This window comes from Neolamprologus brichardi, chromosome 18 (genome assembly GCF_056152115.1).
Source record: "Neolamprologus brichardi isolate AB-2024 chromosome 18, ASM5615211v1, whole genome shotgun sequence".
Classification (NCBI taxonomy): domain Eukaryota; kingdom Metazoa; phylum Chordata; class Actinopteri; order Cichliformes; family Cichlidae; genus Neolamprologus; species Neolamprologus brichardi.
Genome location: NC_142121.1, coordinates 20,900,544 through 20,920,412, shown reverse-complemented (window position 1 = coordinate 20,920,412; position 19,869 = coordinate 20,900,544).

Below are 19,869 nucleotides of genomic sequence, written 5' to 3'. Positions count from 1 at the left end.
ACAAACCTGCAAGGTCTTGGACTGCGCTGTCGCTCCGGTAGTCCACATAATAATGGAAAATGGAAGCAAGGCCCCCAAAGCCATCAGGATGGCTCCAGAGGGGGCCCCTACCCCGCAGGGACTCGCTCTGTACGTAATCACTGAGGAAATCATTGTCAGCCTGCCTGCACTCACACACAGACAGAGAGGCATGATTAAAATCCTAGGGATCATGGCAAGATGCGGATTGCTGGATCTGCTTGTCCCCGGATCCGGAGTCGAACTCTAAACCCAAAGTCGGCTTGCTCACCCTGGCGTCTCCTCTGCCTCAGCTCGCCGTCGGCCACTCTCCGTCTACGGCAGACGGACTGGTCCCCCTTCTGGTAGAAATGGTTAAGCAGAAAGACATTTTCTCTTTTGCTGTTGACATATATGACATGTAACGGCACGCGTGGAATTGGGATATCGAGTGTACTTTAAGATTGAGGGATTTTTAACGTACTACGGACTAGAACTATTACAGCCGATCCCTTAATCATTTCAGTGTTATTCATGAGAAATACATTGTTTTCTTCCATTTCAAATAAGAGGCTACATAGAATGAAAACAACCCACTATAATATTAATATTCCGTGATTTCTCTTGTTTTATCATTTCTTTAAGCATCACTTTAGTGTGTCTTAATTTAATGATGTTTGAAATGGCTTTTTTTTCTTTCTTTCTTTCTTTTTTCCTTTCCCCTCTTATCAAGATGTTCACAGCGGTGCACTGGAATACACCCTCACCTGCATGTGGAGGTCCATGCCCCAAACCTACCCCTGCTACGTGAAAATGAGATCCAGAGAGGAGCCCTGCAGTGGGCTTCTCACTCTGCACTCTTCCCCTCTGCAGGCTGGAGGCTGCCTCTGCCAGGGGCCCCATCTAAAAATCACAGTCACGCAACTGCTTTCCACCACTTTCAGTGCATTCTTATTTGGACTGATCCACAGAGCCAAATATAAGAGGAAACCAAGGGTTGTTTTTTTTTCAACTGCAATCCTAAAGGAGAAGGAAGGAGAGAAACAGTCAGTCTGGATATACTCCCGAATACGGGCTGGTGTAGAAGAAGAAAATTAACAGCAACCTTTGATAGCCTTTAGTGTGGCCAAATGTAATGTTGTTAAAGAAAATTCACTATAAAGTCAGCTATAACTATAAAAGTTAATGATGTGGTTGTATAATAATGCTGCTCTTATTCTATAGGGCATACCCAGTTTCTCGTTGGAGTTCATAATGAGGCAATACTGTTACAGACATTTAAGGTAATCATCTAGTGAGAAGTAATGCACAAGTAATAGAAAATTTAGACCTACATGAAGGGAGAAGATGTAGCTATTAACTGACAGCCATTATTATGCTCGTGTTTTAAAGAGGCCTTGTTGTTTTCCTTCGTTCGTCCCCAATCAGTAGTAAATGCAAGGCTAAAATATTCTAAGATATGGCTTTTGATGTATATGTGATGTCAAAGCTTTCCTCGGTTTGTAATCGCAGTCCACACCTTTTGCTTTTGGAATAATCTCCCCACCCACATGGTGCCATAAAATGCTCGAAGAAGATCAATAAAAGGTAGTATGACACAGATTGACACGAGGTGCTTTGGTAAATTCAAAGCCCTCACAAACTACAGTAAAGTTGGTAAACACACTCATATAAAACATCTATTTGTAGGTGCTTGGAATCTGTCAGGAGGTCTCAGCTGCCTTAAAACTTCAATCTTAACAATGCTCCAAAGTTCCCCCCTCGGTGTCTCAGCGCTCTGTCAGGCGGCTCTCCCAAAGTTTTACCACCTTGCCTTCCCCCCCCTCTCCCCCCCACACACACCTCCTCTCACAAACACAAACAAACAGTGCTCTTCAGTCCTCGAGGGCTCTTTGCTACTTTCATTAGTGACAAAGCAAGGCTTGACTCAGAGCTTGCACTGTTAAGTCTCTAAGTTACAGTACACTTTTCCTCAGAAGTTGTTTTTTTTTCTTCAAGTAGAAGAAACCTCATGTGAGGAATGTTGCTCAAGAAGCTCCAAAAAAAAAAAAAAACATGTCTGACATGGCTTCCCTCTTAGGGATATCCTTATAAATAAGGAAAGGAGAACCATGTGGAAATTTTGGGAGCAAATAGGCACAATGAAGATCATCACAAATGTTTTTTTTGTTTTTGTTTTTTGTTTCAAGTCTCATCTCTGAGGAGAATGGAAAGGGGAATCAAACAAAGTTATACAGAAAAGACGACATGTTTGCAATGAAAACAACGCAAGCCAGGAAATTTCTATTCAGCGCATAAGGTCATGCATGTACCTACACGTGCCTTCAATATTCAACTATTTTCTTTTGTTTTATAGGCCTGCATTGTAGCTTCACATGAAGCCATTTGCATAAACATCAATCCCCAATATTGCGTTGCGCTTCCAAAAGTCATTATGTGGACTAGAAGTCTTTGAAATGCTATCGAATACACAAAAGCACAGTCTTTTTTTTCCATTTTTATTTTTTTTTACCACGGTATTTGTAGTAAAACTGAGCAGTTGTGCAGAGATTTTTTTCCCCCCCATCTCCCGTAGATTTTAGCTAGACATCGAGGCACCACAGCGAGCGAGCGTGTGCTGCTGCATCACAGATTTCACTCTGCCTCTCAGCAGGGTGAAATGTTCCCCAGTGGAATTCATGGTCCTCGGGTGGTGGGATTCTTCAGCAGTTCCTTTTGACCTGTGGCCTCTTCAACCTCTGTCCATTTGGCTCTAACAGTACACTGTCAAAAAAGGGAGGGGAAAAAAGTAGTAACTGAAGTTTAAAACTCAGAGAAAGTTTTAATCCCAATGAAGTGTCTCCCGTAGAAGTAATAATCACTGAAGGCTATTTAGTAGAATATTCTCACAAATGGTGAAAAACGGCGGCTTAAAAGCATAGTCGGTCAATTACGCTCGTTAGAAGAGGGCAGATACACAGACGTACATGTACACCAACCACGCACAATCACACACTCACACACACACACTTGACTTGCCTCATTAAAACCTGTCCAGCTACTAGAACTCAGAGATGTGAATGTTTCCCTTGAGGAGTGGGGCACGTTCATTTTGAGAAAGGCAGAAGACTCGACTTTTTTCTCACTTGCTTATAATTACAGAGATTGCTGGAATGCATGACCCTGAGAATAAGGCTGAGTCCTGAGAGAGCCCACCAGAAGCATCACCATCTTCAAGTCTTGCTCTCCATTGTGTGTCTCCCTTGTTGGATGCCACCCACACCAGGCATGAGTGAGGTCGAGGCAGTGCCCCCAACACCAGAGGAGCTCCTCCCCAGGGACTTTACACTCTGCTCCAACAAGCCAAACTCCTGAGGCTGAAAAAAAAGTGAAGATAGCGAGTGACTGAAAACATTGCCCTCTCCAAGCAATGAGGCATTTTTTTCTCACAGTAAACTGATTAAAAAAAAAGAACAAAAACTACATGGAGAGCTAACAATCACAAGGCTTCAGAGTTGGCAAGCAAGGCGTGAGTGCTGCTTTCCAACTTTACTGTTATCCAAATTGTCAAGCAATTAAACTCTGGAGCAAAAAAAAACAAAAAACATCATATGCATGCAGTTCACATAAACATTGTGTCCCTCACTACCAAAATAAATAATTAAATAAATAGTGCATGTCATTTCAATAACTGTGTGGAAACGACATTATTGTTTCATAATTTGAGAAACTGTGTATTATATTGAAAAAAAAATATACAAAGAAACGGTGACAGCCGTACTGTGTCAACCTCCTTGAAAACTGAAGGATGTCAACGGAATAGAGGAAATGTGGAGTGAGTGGACGTCGTCAACGGTGACCTTCCAGCTGGATATCCACAACTTCCATCTTCGTAAGCCAAGGAGCCCCATGGTGCAAATCCCAAACCAGGTCATTAGCACAGTGGTGTCACCAGACAGCAGATCATGGGCCAGAGAGGGAGTGAGAGAGGGACTCCTGGCACTGTAGTGGCTGCTGTGCAGTTTGACATTCAGGGCTGGCTGATCTATGGGGCTGGGGAGACAGTGCCCTTGCTCTGGGTCTTCATGAGGAGAAGGTCCTGGCAGTTTCCCCCCTTACTTACTCCATCATAAAACCGAGGGTCACGAGATGTTAGATTCGCATATATCTCTCATTTGGAACGTTGCGACCTGAATTGTAGGGTCTTAGGATGGTTTGATAACTAAATTATCACCCGTGGCGCTGGATCAGGCAATGAAAGGTGGTTAATACCATCAGCTAGCTAATTGCTAGCATGAAAAATTAGCAGACAAACTAAAGCTCTAGCATTCACCAGCTGGCTGCATTGATGTCCAGAATATACACCGGCTAAAATTACTTTTCTAACAATAAACTCAACAGTGATGCGTTACTGGCCTAAAGAATATTATTTGACCACAATGGGATGGTTTCATAGTGTGATCAAAAATTATTTTAGAGGTTTTATGTCCTTCTCAAATGGTTTTGACCTCAGCAGCCCATCTCTCGCAAATGGTGACCACTGTGAACATGCCAAGAAAGAGGATCCCCAGGGACGTTACCATGAGCCAAGGTGAACATAAAAATCTCCCGGTGAAAGATGGACACTTTCCACTTGGCACCACCACATGAGACGAAAGGAAGAGACAGCATACTTTCATAATTTCAACACTTTTTTTTTTTTTAAAGAGAAATGAGAGTAATTTTTTTTCTTGCTCATTACCACTCTCTCATTAGGAGATCTTCACTTTAAGGTGAGATCAAGCATGCTCACCTCTCTATATGGTGCTAGTTAACTAGGCTGCCACACATAGCTGTGCTAGCCCCTTCTCATACAGAACATTTTACACAGTCAGACAGACACCTGGAGGGGTACCGGTGTCTGGTTATTCAGTTCACTGGATTTCACACTGAATTAACAAGTTAATGAAGCATATAAAATTAGAAATAAATGTATATCATGTATTACTCAGTGTGTCCGCTGCCTCTACACTGCTTATAGTTTTTACAACCTGGTGAAGAAACACAAACATGCGCAGTTCGAAAGTTGTTGTTTTTTTGTTTTCCTGAAATGTCACACACTTGCAAATTGAGTGACTAAACAACGAATTAAAGGTTTTTTGATTATCCTGCAGCCTTATGAGTTATAGTGTAAATTAGAAGTAGAGATCTTCTCATCAGAATGTCCCATTTACTTCAGGATTTTCCCTGGACAATAGGCAGTTGTTGTGTAGAGTGACTGGTGTGTTGCAGTTATGTGAAGGCATGCAGATAAAGAAGGCTCTAAAGGATTAGAAGAAGCCTCACTCCCAGGCCATGAACGCATTATTCATCCCACCTCCTCCTCCTCTTCCTCCTCACCCTTCTCACCTTCACCACTCCCACCCACCCACCACCTTTTCATGTCCCCTGATGATTCCTTGGCTTCTCTGACAGTTGCAGCCACCTCTCTCTGGACTATGGTTGCAGGAGCTGGGAGTTGGTACAGTGTTAATTAAAAGAAAAGGTTAACACACTTGGGGTTAGCAGAAGGTGCATTCAGCAGGAGGCTCCCTTGGTAGAGCAGCTGCTCGCTGTTTCCTCCCACAGAGACCCCAAGGAAGGGAGTTGGCAACCTGGGACAGAGGCCAGGTGAGTAGGGGACACCAGAATGAAGAAGTGACTGTGGCATAAAGGATGGCTTTGACCCTCAAACTAAAGATCAGCCAGTAGGTGTACTGAGTGGTTCCGCTCACCTGTCCAGCGCCTCCCTGCCTGGGCTTTGGCTTTGAGCTGATTAGTGTGTCCCAGAGAAGGTCTCACCTCCCTAAACACCTCCCACACACACACACACACACACACACAAACCTTCGTTAGACAGCGGGATGTGTGCCAGGCCCATTTAGAGGAGAATGTCAGAGAGGTAAGGAGAAACAGATAAAAAAAAAAGGCAAAATGAAGGGAGACAGAGAGGAACAGAAATGGCCTTTGGTGGACACCAAAGCGTGGGTCAGAGGTTTCTGTGAACCTGAGCGTGCAGAAACGTTGAATCGCTGAGATTAGAACATCGCCATCCCGCACAGCTGTTGTCACTGACTGCACAATATGTGATGTACTGTCTGTGGGAGATCATTAAATAATGATAAATTATCACTTGATATCGCTCAACTTTGCCGCGTTATTTTCCAAAAACTCCAATGTTCACTGGGGAAAACTGTTGACCTAGTTTAGAAGAGTTAGGTGTTTTGCATCAACTGGGAATAAATGATAAATGGATTCCCATTTACCAGCAATATTTTAAAGATTAATTCATTAAATTAAATTAAGAACTCTGCATCTGTTTAATATTCCAGTAATAAGACTAGATTTTTTTTTATTTTACAGACATTTTATGTTTGGATTTTGGTTCCTATTTTTCACAGTGAACACAACAACACACTAAGTCCTTTTAAGTCTTAACGCAAACGGCTCCCATCATTCACCATCTTAGGTCAATACATTGTGACAATCAAACATAGCTCGCTGATTGCCACTTTAATTAATTCCAATAAATACTCATGAGCTTTTAAGACAAACAAGAGGGAGTGAAACAGTTTTTCCTTCCTTTCCCCCCCAAACAAGCAGAGATAATTAAACATCTATCCTCAGAGAAGAAGTGTTCCCACTGGAAGGTTGTTTGGTTTAAGGATTTGCTCAGTGGTTTGACTCACTAGGGACTCTCCATTTGAGTCTCAAGGTTTTATATCTCTAACAAGGCTTTAATTGCCAAGGTAACAGACCACCTGATTAAGCCTGACAATAAGTCTGCTTTATCTGCGAGGTAGGAGTGAGCAGAATAGACTGCAGGGATGAGGAGGAATATTCAAATTTAGCTATCAGAGAGTCATGCATTCACTGTTAATAAGGTTGTGGCCAACAAGCAGGAAAAAAAACGTATTGTATGGTCGTGCACTTGCCTAAAACATTCTATTTACTGCACATCAACTTTAGAAATGCACACTTCTTGCAGGAAAGATCCTAATTCTACTGAGAGTGTGGAGGAGGCGGCACTCAAAGCCTCAGGTCCCATGCCATGTGCCCTCCTTATTGTAACGAGTGCATTTCTCTCCTCAAACTCTGACTGGTGAGTGTGTCAGGGAGGAGGGGTATTCTTCAGAGGAGACAGGGAGCGTATGGTGGTGAGAAACTCTGTGTTAAAGTCCCATCTCTCCTGTCAGAAGGCTGACACAGGGCATCCAGGGACACGGGGCCTTTGGTGCTCTGAGTCTGGACAATGGCCTAGTTTCACCCCCCTCTACTACTCCCCTCCTCTCCTATTCCCTCCTACAATATACCACCTACAACAACACTCCTCAGCCTCCCCATCTCATCTGTTCTTTACTGTCATCCTGCCCTCAATGAACTGCCCTTCTCCAGCCCCTCCTTTTCATCTTCTCCCTTTGCCCTGTCCTTCTTTCATTTCCTGTTTTTACTTGTTCTCAGAAATCTTCTAAAATCTCGGTACGACTTAAGTCATTTTATAAATAGACATAAAACAAGTGCTGCTTCTGTATTCAGCAAAAAACTGGTAGAGAATCCCAAAATCAGAGCTCATACTAATTTGGTTTTGAGAACATGTTTTCACTGTGTTCGCCTTGTTTTTCCTTTAGATGGATCACCTATGAGTCTGTGTGTGTGTGTGTGTGTCATCATAACAAAACTGTAGCAAAGGTTACCAGAAAGGAGGTTTTGAGTATTTGTCTATGTGAAATAACACTGTCACAAACTTTACAGGACTGCAAATTCGATCAAAATTAAGGCAGAATTCAAACTGGTCGTGGGCAGTAATAATACTACAAAAAGAAGAAATACTTTAGTTATTTCAAAAATCTGGGAAATTACGGCATTACAACAGCCAAAACATGAAAAGACAGCTTAGACAAAAGAGAGAAAAAGTGAAATTATGAGCAGAGGAAGCCATAAAACATCTAAAGTCCAGGCACTCAGAGTAGTTTTGAAAAAGTAATAAGTAAGTCATTATTTTACAGGGATAAAGACATTAAAAATTAACCAGTGCACATATTTAAACAACTTAACTCAATTAAATAAATACAATATCACAGAACATAACAGCACTGGGTACTTAAGTACTAATGACTTTTGAATACTTAATGGATGTTGATGGATGACTGAAGTGATCTCATGGCGAGATGGTGAGTTGAGTTTGCGTTTGGTTGTTGGTTGTCTCTGCTCGTATGTTAAGAAGTAGAAAACCCAGAAAATAAACAAAACAAACTCATTTAGTCTTACTTTTTTATGTTTCATTTTCAGTATTGTCTCACATATGTTGCTGTCCAGTACGGCACGTTTATGTTTATGCACTGAATTTAGGAACACTATACTATACATTTTCATAAACTACATACTGTATATTGTAAACTACTTAGCATTTTGTCAAGTCTCGTGCACTTACTTTTTAATTTGGGTCCACACATTCTCTTTCAAAGCTTTGTGATATTATAAAACTGCTACTATATAAAAAGGACTTATCTTATCAACCCAAAAATAACATTCAAAGCACATCTGTCATGTGAACATGTTGTACATGTCACTTTGAAAAATTCAGTCTGACATGGAGCTTCAACTCTTGCACTTCACATCAGGTGGCGCGTATGTGGCTATGGAAATTTCCCATGTTAGAATAACGCTCCCTCTCATTCAGTCTCTCTCACGCTCTCTCTATCTGGCAGGTGTAAATGGTGCAAGTTTCTGTCTTGTTCAACACCCATGCTATTTTGATGTGTTGGCAATTCCTTTGCCAGACCAATAACTCCCTCACACCAACACTACTCTTTCATGCTGCCTGCTTTATTCTCATTCTTGGGGGAATTCTCCCGAGATACATAGTGTGCCTCTTAATTTCCCCGGGGATGCATGCGGGAAACATACACTAGTGATTTTCCAAGGATGAAACACAGGGAAAACATTAGACCACAATATATCATGACATCTACCGCTGCTGGGTCAGATAACCAGTTAACTGGGTTCCGCAACTTGTCACAAGTCCGCATTATGCACTCCTTTTTCTTTCCTCGTCACCCAGTTTAGTTTGCTCTTTTGTTTTCAGGCCGAGGGTAGAACAGCAGAGCGCTGAGCAAAATGCAGCCAGTCAGTGCTGCATGGTAAAGGAAAATCCCTGGGAGGCAACGTGGCCCGGTGGGTTTGGTTTGTACACCCGTCACACACATCTGAAGGGGTGACGTGCATCACTGCTCCACTGAGGGAGAGCCTCTGCCATGTTTACTGTCATGTTCCAAGGTATGCTGCGTGGCTTCAAACACATCAAACACATCTACAGGAATACAGATATTGGGAATGCCATGGGGATCCACACGAAAGGGTACAGACGTACTCCTCAAAACACACATGCCCACAACTCTGTTACGAGCGCTCACAAACCGCACAAAAAAAGCAAATCCACTTTTTAAAATGCTGTTTTATGTATTAACAAATAGTCAGTAATTGTGATGCAGACTGCTTATCCACAGTGTGGCTTAAAATTGGATAGAATCGATTGTATTGTGTCTCATTCATTCTTAGCATTGTATCTAAATTTGCCAATATGCCGTTTTTGTCTCTATAGTTGTTTCCATAGTAACAATGGCAACAGTTACACCTAGGATGTAAAAGGAGATGATACAGCCAGTTGAGCCTTTGTTCAGATTGTGATGGCTGAGTAGAAACAAAAACAGTCGTCTACAGCTACAGTATTTGACCGTTTTTGTGTGTGTGTGTTTTGCGCTAATAGCAGTGTCGCTTATTTCCCCTTACATCCCTTATCTTTACTATAGTTTCTCATCAAATTAACAGGTGATATATGATGCAACTGATACCAACAGAATATCGACATACGGTCAAAAACGTGTTGTCTTTCAGCTCAATCACGAGGCTTTTGGAGTGCACTATCACACAGTTGTGCTTGATTTATGAAGAGTCGTCCAGACTGATTTGACTAGCAAAGTGCTCCCCTCCCGGCCTGCTGTGTGTAGTGTTGAAAAAGGCTGAGTTGTTTGCTGTGCCTCTAGGCGTGAGGATGAGGGGGAGCAGCCTGGAGTTCCTGCCTGGCTCAGGGGGAGGTTGGACTGGATTAGACGGCTGACAGCTGGGCCACATCTCTGGAGGCGCAGGGCGGAGAGGCCCCCTGTCTGACTGCCTCTGCACCAAGTGTCAATTTGAGCATGAAGGAAGGATGGAGTGAGCCAAAGAGTAAGTAAGTGAGCAAAGTGGGGCCACTGGTAGTCCTGGGTGGATTGACATCAGCTGTGCATGGGCCGTGCACACCGTTAAGCATCAGGAAACACACTGTTTATTTAGTGGGTTTTGACTTGGGGGCACAAACGTGTGCACACTCGAACAGACACACCGACACAAGACAAAGTACTCTTACGAGGTTGCAGCTCTTGACCTCTCTAGTTCTGGCCGCGATGTTCGTTGCCACCGCTGCACGATATCGGGAAAGCATATTAAACAGGTTGAGCTATTTCAGTTGGAAAAAAGAAAAACGTGGGTTTTGCTATTAGCTGCATTTGCTTCAAAATCAAAGCACAATCTTTTCTTCACCAAATCAAAGCTGTTCAGTAATGCAGAAATGGCAGTGAAACTGGCTCGCCTCAGGTGGTATCCTGTACAATTAAGTGCAATCAAGAATACAAACTACTTCAAAATCAAACCCACTCCTATTTTATTTCTATTTTCAGTGATGGAATATGTAATTAAATCTGACTCCTCTAAGTAGTTGCATTACTTGATAGGCTGACTTTGAACATTTGCTCCTACTTCCAGAGGAGATTCTTGATAGATGATTTGATTGTATCATGCACAACAACTGGCATAATTTTCTTCAGCAGCACAGTGTTAATATGAAGAATGTTCCAGTGCCTTATGAGAATTTTCTATAATAGGTTTTCTCTAATCCTGGGAGACTGCTTTGTGTATTTCCTGCACTGAGACTTGGCTATCACTGGGACGTGGGATGTGGGCCGGAGTCGACTTTATTAGCTGGTGATGTTCTAATGTGATTTATTTTTATAAATGAGAGAGGGGTGGGAATGCAAGTGGGGGTGGAGGCCAGTATGCAAATGCAGACCCTCATTAAACACCACCACCACCACACAACATTATCTGCTGCTCCTCGGATTGTTTGCGTGCATTAACGAGGTGCAACCGAGTCGGCTAACTAATGACAATGTAATGATCAGAGCATTTATGATAAAGTCATCAGAAGCCGTGACACTTACACTTTTGATGTATTAGCATGAGCTCTACCACCCATACACTCAGGTGAACCCAGGTTCCGCCACACTTTTATCCATTTGAGAAGTGGGGAAGTGATTACACATTCAACTTTAGACTTTCTAACAGTGACCCTTAGAGGCAGGAACTTATCCCGTCTTTACTTTTTAGCCAGAAACTTTGTGTTTCCACTTTTAGTGAGTTAGAATTACAAACTCCACTGAAACAGCTGAAATCTTTGACGCCAAGAAAAAGTCTCATTGATAAATATAGGGACTGCTATTTGTTACTCCACAGAGATATTTTGCTGCATATATTGTAAATATCCTGTTCTTGCCCAGGGTGCTAGGGTCCATATTTTTGGACTTTATCGAATATACTTTTAGCATGCTTAGAATGATTTAAATTACACACTACAAATATTTAATAATATACATTTTCATTTTCGTTCCGCACACATCAAATAAAATATACGATGCATGAAGCCACCACCCACATAGAAATGTAATTAGTGCATTTTCTTCTTAGAGTTCTTTGCTTTGTTTTGAATTTATTTTGCAAATATGCCCATGCAAGTCTTTACAGCAGTTTTATTTCTGGTCCTTCAAACTTTCCTATGAAGTTGGGATACAGATCTCTGGGGATCTTCACAAGCCCATTTCTGTGTAAAGATGTTTATCTTTATGGCTTTTGCAAGAATGAGGAGATTAACCCCATAACTAGCAGACATCTTATAGTTGATCTGAGCATCATTAGTCCACATTAATAACCCATGGAAGTGCAAATGGGCTTTTTTTTTTATCATCTTAATTACATGACATCTGAGCTCTCTATCTAAAGATGAGTCTCTTCAGAGATGAGACAGGCCCTGTGACTTCGAGGTACTTGTTTTTGTCTGCGCATCTGATGAAAAAAAAAATCCTGGTGCTAAAGAACGTGGGCCCATGCGCGCACGCACACACATATACACACACGCACTAAACTAAAAAGGATGCCATTGCCCATTAGAGAGATGGATTGACAGGAAAGCAGAATAAATCTTTGTGGCAGTGAGTTAGAAATATAAATAGAGCACCTAAGATAGATTTGTCTCTGGTGTTGATGAAGTTACCTTTGGGGGTAGAGCTCTACCTTTTTAGTAATGAGGACAACCACAAACAGTTTGGTCTCCTAACGAGAAATGATGTTTTCAGAGGTGCCATACAAAAATGCCATAGAGTAACACCTCGCTTAAGCATTTCCTGTGATTCTCCACAAAAATAGCAAAAGTGAGATGTACTTGTGAAAGAATGGGCCCCACCTGGTGGCTTTGATGTACAATATACCCTGCTATAAATAAAGAGGAGAAATAGCTTAGATTAGCCTCAGTTTTCCACAGTATTTCAACACCAACGTAATATTTTCAGTGAGATTTTTGTTTTTTGAGACATCTTGGGTGGATGGAGAACATTATATCTGCTTCAGACTGACTTTAGAAAATATATATTTTAAGCATTTGGGCCTGCAGATGGTAACAAAACAGAAACACATACGGTTGAATAGCAAATAATAAAAGAATTAAAGTCTTATGAGTGTTAAAACAGAGACCACATGTTATTTTTAAGTATCTTTAATCAAAACTCCCCTTTCAATAATGACGGCTATAAAAAATACACCATTAACAGCTGAATAATTTTAATTAGATCAATGAATTATGGTAAAATCAGGTAGGCAGGGGAGGGAGGGGAATGCTCTATTACCCTTTTTATCATCAAAGTGAGTGCTGTGCTAATTATGCTAGTAGCACCCAGTCAGAGCCCACAAGAGACTGATAACAGAGCACTGCCCAGGGTTAGAGTGATTGCACTCACTTCCTCTTTGCCATCTCATTGGGCAGGTTGAGGTTGCTGATATTCTTGCATTAATAGGATGCGCGATGATACAAAGCAACATTAAGAAGGTGTGATGTGCAATGCGTGGTTTTTTTGTTCCCTTTTTAACCCGAGTTCAAGAGCTGGCATCCCATTAGAGCTCTATTGCTAATCAATGTGAGACATTATAGGTTGTATAAATCACACTCTGACACCTGCTGTATGGGTCGTTAACAGAGAACTCACCAGGGAGGGATAGACAGAACAAACATGCAGACAGGCTGAACACAAATGTCTGAGGCTCAGGATAACGAATTGATATTAGACCGTCATTATGGTGACCAAAGAGCTGATCAGTGAGGGAGAAAAACTGGTACAATAGGGGGCAATACAACTAAACAACTAGTAGTGATGCGTCTGAGTTCGTGAAGAAAACATTGGTTTAAGTTTCTTACAAAGATGCACTCACAGACTCGCTGCTTTCTAATAATGGTATGTAATCTAGGCTCAAATGATTATTTGCAATTTGCAGTTCCCAAACAACCACAGACCACCGGAGGTGTTTCTCAAATATTAGGAGGAAAGATGAGAGAGGTTCCTGTGAAAATTTTTAATTGAGGATGTAGATATTCTGCCCGAAAAGGCATGCAGGAAAGTGCACACGCAGGCATTTGTAACCTGAGTGTGGTACAGAGGGGGACCATCTGAAGACTCGCAGGCCCTTTGATGTCTTGTGAATACGGGCATAATGCATGTGTAATTAATAAGCCATTTGCATATGATGAACTAGGGCACTTAGTCAATGTTCTCGGGATACAAATACCTGAGGAAAACAATAACAACTGAGAACATTAAAAAAAGGAGTCTACGCAGAAAAAGACAAATCTATGGCCCGCTTCGGATTAGAAATACATTAGCAGCTAATTATGTCCTAATTGCCAATATTTTAGCAGGTGTTTGTACTTAACCAGTGGTAATGCCCTCCTGGAACAAGCTCATCAGGAGTATTCTCAGGTGAATCTCTGCAGTCCTGTGTGATTATTATGCGACAAGATGGACTTGTGGACAAAAACATGGATAATAAAGAGGCTGCCGAACCTGGTGATAGTAACAACAACAAAAACAGCAACATAATAATAATCACCATCACAAAAAAATAACCAAAACTCACAGTGACACTGCTACTATCACCACCACCACCACCACCACCACTACTACTACACATTATAAGAAGAAGAAAAATAAATGACGTAGGAAAAAATAGGAGAAGAAGAAAGTACTTGAGTCCCATCCCCGATAGAATACCAATGTAAGCTTGACAATTATAAACTGTTATGCATGCTGAAATATTAGTGCTGTGAGCACGCAGTTCAAAAAGAAGTATTCCTTTTTTTGGCCAAATATTTTCAAAGCAATCAAAGACTCTAGGAGGTGGAATTCTCTCACCTAATCAAACAGCAAATGTAACCCAGCGCTTGATTAAATATTGAGCTACGGCGTTTCAGATATCTTTTTTCATTGGCCTGCTGGCATTTGGCAGCAGGGGAGCATCAAACTCCTATAAGTCCCCAGAGTTAGTCCACTCTGGAAAAGTGCTGAGCCAGCAGATCAAACTGTAGAAATGTCACAGAGTGAAAGAAAATGAACTACAAGCGTGCATCGATTGAGAGTCTTCTCCACATCTTATAGACTTCCATGATGTTGATATGAGCGAAACCAAAGTGAAGCTAGAATTTTTAATGTGCCTGATTTTTCATAATAAGACAAAATTAGGGTTTGTTGTATGTCAGTGTCATTGCTTATCACCGGGAAATAGTATCACTTATTACTATTTAATAGTAATTAAATAAGACTGTCTTTAAATCAAGCCTGATTTTTTGTAATTAGGTCATTTTCAGTAATTCTATACTCTTATTCTCATGGTTTTCACTGATAGTGGCAATGCAGCTATTTCTCTGCTGTTCTTCTGCAGCATTATCGCAAAAACTACCTTATTGCTGTTGGGAATCCATCATCTCCTGTTGTGTCTGCACATTAAAAACATTAATCTGCCAAAATACAGAGTCACTATCTTTTATTTTTTCTTCCTGTCACCCTCCACATCTTCCTCCTTCCTCCTCCTTCTGTCGGAGAGTTCTTCCTGTTAAAAGTGAGCTTTTCCTTCTCGCTCTCGCCAAGAGTTTTCTGGTTGTTGGGGTTTAATTTGTATTATTCTAGGGTCTTTACCTTACAATATAAAGTGCCTTGAGATGATTGTTGTTGTGACTTTGAGCTATAAAAATAAAGGTTGAACTGAATTCACTATTTTTGGTGAAGAAGAAATCCCACATTTTTAACTTTTTTTAACTAGAAAATTACCCTTTTTTTTCTTTTTAAAATAAAGACAGTAGGAACAACTGAAATGTGCACTGCCAGACAGAAATAGTTGCAGCCAGAGAGAATGTACAAATCCACATTCTCAGTGAGGTGACCTGCTTTTTTTTTTTTTTTTTTTTTACCTGTGCCCCTCTGTTGCTTAGAAAGCTCTTTGCATTATGTGACGCATGAAATCTGATTGTGGTATGAATCAAACGTTTGTCTGCAATCACTCTTCTGTTACCTGTTCAATGCATTTCAGCCTTATCCAACTACACTTGCAGTTACCAACACCAACCATAGGTGTCGCCGTGGAGCTAAAATTTTGAAAGATCATATCTTTAAAGTTATTAGTAAGGCCTGTGCTATTCCAAGATAACAACACGCGATACCTGTTGTAAACATCTGGTGCTCATGTCGCACAGATTCGCCCGACACGTCGGTAGCTCATCTTGCTCTTCATAAAAAGGCATGTTTAGGCTATGCTCTCAGAGTTGCAAATCCACATATCGTTGTTTGTTATTAAAATGATCCTAAACAATCATTCAGCCCTTTGCCTCAGTTTCACAAGTCTGAAATGCCATTTTGACAGTTCCAGGCTCAATACACAGTCTTACATCAAATATCTGTTCAACTTTTTCCCCCATATTTTTTGTTCTACTCCCCACACTCACCATTGTATTGTTCGACCTTGAGTGAGACGCTGTCAGGCGCTTTTTAGAACATAAGCGTTGCAGTTTCCCATAATCCACTGGGAGTGTTGAGGTGAGAGCTGTGGCCCAGTAGCACTCTGAGTGGCTGGCAGCGGATCAAAAGCAAACGAGGTTCCTGAGCTCATTCCAATTATAACAGCACACACTATCAACTACAAATACAAACAGCACATAAGTGATAGCACTGGTGGCCTGGAGGACTGCTGCCAGAGAGCAGGCAGCATGCTAATCAGGATACCTCTTGCCATGGGCTATTTAGGGAATAGCCTCTCATCCCACCAATTCCCCATGCCTTAACCAGGGAAACGAAAGAGAAGAAGGGGAGTGAATTCCCTGAGTGCACGATCCAAGGACAAAATATTAGAAAATGGATCTTTATCTTTGCTCTTGGCCAATATCCATATTAATTGCCAGAAAAAAGAACAACAATACAAATGCACTGAATAAAATATAAAGAGATTTGTCAAATACATACAGCTACAAATTAAGACCACCTCCTATACTCTGCTCTTATGTTAATTCAATCAAAAGGCCGACATAAAATAATGTCTAAAAAATTTTTTTTTTTAAAAAATACCACGACTAATTCAATTTTCGTCCCATTTAATGCAAATTCCACACAGGCTTTCATTGACTTCACTAAGTAGGAATCAGACCGTACCCTAAGGTTTAACCTTTGCAAAAGCAGAATGTGGAAAAACAAGCTCCTCATTCATTTGCACATCACTTCACACTGGTTATTGCAATTAGTCTGATTATTCATAACAACAATCTTCCCAAGCATCCCATTGTAGTCCGCCAATCCAGCAAAGTGATTTATATCCGGTCGACTGTCATGGGGAAAAAGGAAGTGAGATGTTTAGAGTGGTTCTGTGCTAACGTGCGCACGCCCCCACCTCACACGGACATCCCCTCAGAGCTTGGCAACTCTCCAGAGCCATGCAGGGGCTGCGGAGTACAGCGGGAGCCTGAGTGAGAAGCACACATTGTGCACTGCGGGACCCCACCAGCCCCGGCCCGAAGGCACAACTCTCAAGGACATGGAGAACTGGGGCAGAGAACTTCCAAGCTTCCCACTGTTAGGGCAGGCTGAGAAAAAAGGGAGAGTTTCCAAAGTGTCTCGATCTGTTTGAGCATTACTAGTGAAATGCGTTGTTAAAAGGGATATCATCAGTTCTCTTGTTCAGTAAACAATAATCAGGCAAAAGCCCGTTGTGCACAGAATACCTCCAGTCTGTGAGACATTTAAATGTGAAATATATTATATAGAATTCACAATTAAACCCTATTATGTGTTAAGGAAGGGGTTAGACTGGTGTCACATCTCATATAGGTGGGATACATTCCAGAGGAAAATGGTTAGAATAAAGTCCGAGTAGAAGTATTGAAAATGTGTGTGTTAATACACAGAGTCTAATCTCCCACTCAAAAATAATTACTGACCTGTATGACATTCGAGCAAGTGATACATTTGAATCAGCGGCTGATACAGCCTCGTGATCTCCATGTTGGGAAGTGTTTTTGCAGACAAATAAATATATAATCTGAAAACGGAGATATGAAGTTCTACTGAATATTTTTGTGAATAGTGACAGTTATAGATACAGTCTGGTTTTCATAAAGTGTATTCAAAAGCAGGGGGGAAAAGGCAAGGTCTTCAACACTGCTGGAAGAAACAGTATTAGCAGCAGCCCTTTACCTTATTGTCCTTCCAGTCAGGAGCTCGGGATTACTGTGGGTCAACCCCCCTCTTCCTACAACAGGGAGAAGAAACCACACTGATCTGAGATGGAGTACCCCCAACAAAACCTTACCACATCGACCCATGCCACCATCCTGGGCCTCTAATGGAAGTCCTGGGCATCCAGATGCCTCCCCCGCTCCGACATGGGCGTCAAGTAGCGTTCTTCTCATCACTGGAAGCAGCAGGCTTCACAGCTCCCCTTTTCTCTCCCTGGGACTGGCTTTTTTGGAACATTGCAGGCAGATGTGTCCAGATGAGCACGTTCTAATTTGTAGGCCCAGGTTAATGCTCTGCCAGAAGCCCTGGAGGATCAATAGCTTTATTTCCCTAAAATGCCGGCATGGTGAGAACCAGCTCACGGGGTGCTTTTAATACCGCCACAGTTCCAGCGATGACTGGGTTGTATTGATTGTGCCCATGTGGAACTACGTGCACCTTCTGGGGAAGGATCTATTTGTGTCACCCTGGGCCGGGATGGGGGCTCCACTGGAGGAGTTGAGAGCTCAGCCAATGGAGGATGCCAAAAACATCAAAACAGCCATGTTTACAGATTACCCAAAGGGAAAGCAAATTACAGCAATTATGCAGGCTGTGGGAATACTAATATCAGCATACCTGCTATTTTACCCAGAGACTACTTTTTTGAGGCTAGAACACATACAAAACAGCACACTCAATTTGATTTGATAGCTAAACCCTCAACAAACGATGGGATTTAAGCGAAGCTCTGCACATCAAATGCATGCAAAACAATGTCTTTCTAGGGGATCGCCCTGTTTGTGTATCGTCAGGTCCAAAAAATCTTTTCAGTTGTTTTGAAACTAGATATAATAGCTTACCCAAATATGCGTGAAGTGAGCGTGTATCTGGCAGGCGTAATGCGATACTAAACGTTGTCTCAACCATATTTATGTTTTCTTCTAAACAATGACAATTAATCTTTCTTTGTAAACACAGCAAATTGCTCTACGGAAAACTCATTTACTCTTGCAGCATTTATCTCATACATCAGTGCAGAGACAACATACAAAGGAGTCTTATCCAAATCGCAGGCCTTTTGTTTGCAGCTTTCCTGACATATTCATGACTGGGGCCATAATAGTCAGATTTCTGTTATATCCCCCAGGGAGAGCAGAGAGAATGGTGTCACATCCAATTACCGCAGCACACTGTAGAAGTAAATCAAAACTCGTGCCGTGAACTCTGCAATCCGAGGTGCAAATGCACGCACACACAAACAGACACGCACTGTACAAGCAAAGCGGTCCAACAGTTATATCAACATTGATGGAATATCGGAAAACACATTCTTCTGCTAACTTGGAGGTCATTTATGGATTACACAGGGAAATGGGATTAGCTGGAGGCTGTTGGCTGCCTTTTCCTCAAAACATAAATTGACACATATAAGATCTAAGAGTAAGTGAGGCAGACAGCGCTTACTCAAGACTTTTCAGTTATGGATTTGTTTGCCGGCGTTCAGAAACTGAATGAGGACTATGATGTGCTCCCGTTTGGACGAGAAACAATCGGGTCACCATACTCACCCACACCTTCTCCTCAGCACCATTTTTTTTCTCCCCTGCAAGAGAGAAATGGATGCCTTTGTCTTTTCCTCCACAGTAGTCTTTGGGAGGCCTGGTGGTTTGGTGGTTGGAGGGTATCTCAGCAGTGCATAGCCCCGTTTCACCCTGGAGCGGTGCAAAGCTCCTGCCCAATAAAACAGGCTGCATCCCCAGGGCCCCTCCCTCAAGCCTCCAGTCAGGGCTTGTTTTTGCACCATTTATTTAGTGTGACACATCTCCAATTAAACTGTGGAGGCTGCTGCATTCCCCCCATAACTACCTCTTATACCTCCCCATAGACTTTCTGTCACACTGAGAGTGTGGGTATGAGAGAGTGAAAAGGAGAGCTAGTGTGGAGACGGGGGGGGAGAGAGAAAGAGAGAGAGATCACATCTTGC